A 5,121-nucleotide genomic window follows, 5' to 3' on the forward strand; every position below is an offset into this window, starting at 1 on the left:
TGTAGACACCATGTGCTCAAATAAAATGCTAACTCCTAAGTGTAGACAACTTTTGCATTCTTAGAGTACAAACCCCTGTGTTGTCTACATGACAACTCTCAAGAATTTTCCAACTCCTATGTGATCAAACATTAATATGATATTTAATTTACTTTTTTCAATTTAATTTATTTATTTATTATTAAATCTCATGCACTAACTTTAATAATTCCACTTTTTAAGTCTTAATATATTTATATTTTAATCACATGAGATTTAGAATCTTTTTAATAATTTAAATATATTTTTCACTTTTAAATTCATTTTCAAAACTTAATTACTAAAATATTTATTAGCTTAGTAATAATATTATTTAGTCATTTATTTAAAAATGAACTCCAAATATATTATTATTAAAATAAATATTGTCACATTCCAAATTTAAACTTATAACTTTTTATTTCCAAATTTAATTATTTTATTTAATTAACTTCTCAATTAATTAAATAAAATAAATATTAAAATATCATATTAATTTTCCATTAAATTAAACCATTAATTAAATCTTTTAATTAGGCTTAATTAATAGAAAATACTCCAAAGACTCACAAGGTAAAAATATGAAAACCTATCATAGCCAAAATACATACAAAATCAAACCAAGGGTTAATATCACGAATTACATCATCCGACGTATTCAGAGGGTACTCAACTTAGATACTTGTCCTAATTTTCAATTAGAACAAATGGCTTAAAGGGTTGGGATTTGGACTTGAGAATTATCTCCACTCTCTTATCATTGAGATAATGTGATAGGGTATGCTCATCCTGGCAATTCAAGGAAGTCGATACTCGGTACCTGCAACCTGCATAAAAAACTATGCATGTACAAGCACAATATATACTAAACTAAACAAGCAATGGCAGGAAGTGGTGCATCATGTAGATCCCAACTGGCAGGTGACTACGACTCCCTTTTTTAACCACATCAAACACATCATACAAAACCAAACACACAAAGCAAACACGCACACCATACACATGCAAGTATGGGGTAAGTATCCATAAGAAAACACATATGATAATAAATCATCTTACTAATCATCATTAATAACTGCAAACACTAAAAATAATCATCATGCATACATGAAATGTAAAATCTAAGTGATCTCATCACATAATAAACTGAATCCATAGCACAATATCTAATAGTCTCAAAACAATGTTGCTAACCATCAACATGAAACTAGCCCCAAAAGAGCTTGACAATGACAGCAAAAATGCAACCTAGGGGCAGGCACTACATTTGTATTTGGGTTGCATCCTTTCAACATCATCCCTTTCATGCATGCTCCAAAATTTTCATAAGTGATGCATTCCATAAACACCAAAACCTTATCCCTTCCTACCACTATCACCTCAACCAAGTCCCTTCATTTAAGCTATCCCAGTAAACTCTCCACCCTATTAGAATCACACTCAAAGCCCACTGAGTTGAGGATGTCATTAATGTCATCAACAACATGGGTGAAATTTCCACCCAAGGTAGAAAAAAGATAGTTTACATATCCTTCATTATAGTAGTTTCTTTTTCTCTACAGATGATCAAAGCAGCTCTAGAGACTATTTCCCTATTGCTCCATGCATGAATCAATTCTAGTTGGGACTCATGTTTTTCATGGGCACGTAAGATGAAGCTTTTGCCCCCACTTCAAAAAGAGTTAAACTTATAGTCTAAGATGATGAACAAGGGGGTTTTAAAATAGAAAGAATGAGGTCCCCTACCATAAACAAGAGCAAGACTCCCACATGATAGCATACAATGAATTATTGCACACAATTCCTTGCAAAGAGTTGAACAAAAAAATGCCAACTGATGTAGCTCCTAATATGACACAATCTCTAGTAAATGTTGCATCTTTTCACAATCTTTGGGTCAAATACTTCACTATTAGGTACATAGTCACCTAGTAGATTGGGTGAAGTTTTCATTATGGGTGGTGACTAAAATGCTCATTGAAACTTAGAGATTTTTATTTGAGAGAAAAATCCACAATGAAAGCTCTTTGATTTGGTTATAGATATAAGTTAAATGTGCAACTACATGTCAACTCAGGATTTATTAACTTTTGCCAAGTAAACATCTAGTAAATCTAGAGGTGGCTTCCATAGGTAAGAATTTCTTGCATAAGATTGAAACACCTTGGCATGACATTTTCCCCAAAGAAAATTGATTGCAATAAAAGACATATATCACAACTTACTCATTTTGAGATACATCTACCTCCTATTTCCCTCATAACAATTTTCTCACTTCTGGTATGTTCAACTCTTTCTCTTCTATTATTCATTATGTATAAGGAAATATCATTTGACATTAATTGATGATATTTTTATTCTTCAAATGCTTTTGATGATCATTCCCATTATAATTCTTTCTACTTGAGTCCCTCAAAGCTTACTCTAGTTTGATGAAGTTAGTTGGTTCTAAGAGTGGGTCTGACTAAAAAAATTTAATTTTCAAACAACTAAAATTTTAGAAATGTCTTGAATGATCTTCTAGAAATGACTAAATTTACTTTGATCCCTCATTCAACATTTTAAAAACTCATTTTACCCCTTTTTGAGAACTACCCATTTAGTATCAGAAGGCTATGGAATAGGCCTTTAAAACTGGCTAAAACACCTAACATATCCTTAAAACCTAACATACTTTCTCTCTTTCTTACACTCTTTTAGTCTACAAAATTTCACTTCATGATGATCACTTAGTCAAAAGTTATTAACTTACACAATTGTACTTTTCAAACTACTTGCAATCAAACATGTCAGAAACAATAAACTGCATTTGGATTAGACTTTGAAAATAGGTCAAAGAGATACTTGGGGACATGAAAACTAGGGCATTACTTTACTATCACATGGAGATTGTAAGTCTCATTTTGGGCTCATGAAAAATATCTGGAAAAATTTGGCAAGAAGTCAACGTTGGAGTCAAAGTTTGGTTCTTAGAATTGTAGAATGTGGAACATTAGCAGAACATTAATTTTCATAAATGTAATGGACCTAGAAAAGTTTACAGACAGACTTTTCAAGAGTTGAAAAATGGAAAACTTGAAGTATTTTTAGAGTATAACATTGTGGTACAATATATTTAGTCTCATCTATAATGGTTTCAAAGTAATAACATCCTGAACAGGGCTACCAATCAATCTGCATATTTAGACACTAACAAAACTTCAAAAATTGTATTTAGAATCACATTTGAAAACTACTCAAACGGATTTTTCATAGTCTCAAATTTAAAAAATATCATTTATTTAACCCATAGAATGCAATTCAAAAGAAAATTTATCAATAGATTCAACTTGGTCAAAGTTAAGATAGGTCAAATAGGACTACCCATAATTCAGGGCAATATGCATCAACATGACAACAATAAACAACCAAACTTGAGGGATCCAAAACCTAGTCAAAACACATTGAAACAACTTTAAATATGAAACATAATTTCTTTGATATAAATACTAAAAATTCCCAAAGTGGTGAGTCATAAAACTTTACCAGGTGCAAGATATACAAATGTAAACTAGGTTTCCTATCATTGTTTGACACTTAGGCAAAAATGCAGATTTAGTCAATGCTCAAAATGAAACTTCATAGAATGATTTAGAATGACAAATTATGATTATGAGATGCATACATATACTAAATGAAAGGTTTTAATTGAGTCAAATTGAGCCCCTAGAAGAGCTTTTCATGCATATGTAACTAACTATAATTTTGAATCCTATGAAGAATTCCATGTGTTTTTTAGAATGGTACTCAAAATCATTGCTTCAATTTTGAATCCCAATAATGGCTCTATCTAGTGATGCATGTCCCTTGTGGGCATGGAAAGGATTTAGATATCTGAAAGAAGCATACCATCAAAAAAAATTCTTTCGAACAACTTTATTGAAAGTAAGAAATCTACTCCTAAACTACAAAAATGATGACCCTGAGCCACCAAACTTCAATAAAACTTCTTACCTTTTTCATAGAAATGATTCTCATTTCCACTTTCATGAGGTAATGTGAGGACACCACTTTCATTAGTTTCACTAATCAGATTACCATCTTTAATCAATTCACCTGGCAAAACAAATTCTACATCTTCGCCTTCATAATGCATGTAAAAACTAGAATCATTCCCTACAACTTGCTCATTATGAAAGTATGGACCACCATGATCTTAGATTTCAAAATTAGACTAAAACTCATTTCCATCAATTGACTTATGTGTGCTATCAAATGAAAACACAAATTATTTGTACTCTTCTTGATTCAAGGATTCACATATGTCATGGATTTGAAACTCACCTTGTGTAATCAGATATGAAGGGTACATGGAGTCTAATTTCTCATAATTTTCAATCTTGTTTATCATCCAATTAGATTAAAAATGTTCTAAAACTCCTTTAAATTCTTCAAAAAATGGATTAGTTACCAAGTTACAAAATATATCATGAAAGTGTTCACATACAACATGCTAATTACTATCATTGTCTCTTTCCAAAAACTCATTGGAATGAACTTTGAATCTATCAAACTTATCATCACTAGACTCATCAACAAAAAAAGAAAATTCAAAATCAAAATCATAACTCCTAGTCCTCTCCTTGTCACCATACAAACAATAAAAACTTATTGCAACATCATCAACAAGAGAACAATATGAATCAATGCTAAATCTCCCATTAGTAGTAGTCCCCATATTAGATAAGTTTTCCGATGTGTTGACATTTGAACTATTGTCATATACACCTCCAAAACTTGACACATAGTATTTAGATGTTGTATTATATTCAACATCAGACTTTGTAGAAATGAATTGATCTTGGGGAAAAAATAACAAGGGAAATTAGGTGCATCCTTAGAAACATTTGCATACTTGTCATGATTATGAGCCAATAGTTCTAAAATTTCATCGACATTTAACAAGAATTCATCACACATTTGTTCTCCTTGGCTTTTCTCATAATATAGATGATTAAAAATACTTTTAACAGTAGTATCATCATTAGAACAACCTGAAAAATCACAATCTTCACCATAACCCATTTCCTCTTTTCTACAAAATACCTCAACACTTGATACATC

The sequence above is a fragment of the Cupressus sempervirens genome, chromosome 2 (assembly GCF_028749045.1).
Source record: "Cupressus sempervirens isolate cs-2001-9-10 chromosome 2, ASM2874904v1, whole genome shotgun sequence".
In the NCBI taxonomy this organism is placed as follows: domain Eukaryota; kingdom Viridiplantae; phylum Streptophyta; class Pinopsida; order Cupressales; family Cupressaceae; genus Cupressus; species Cupressus sempervirens.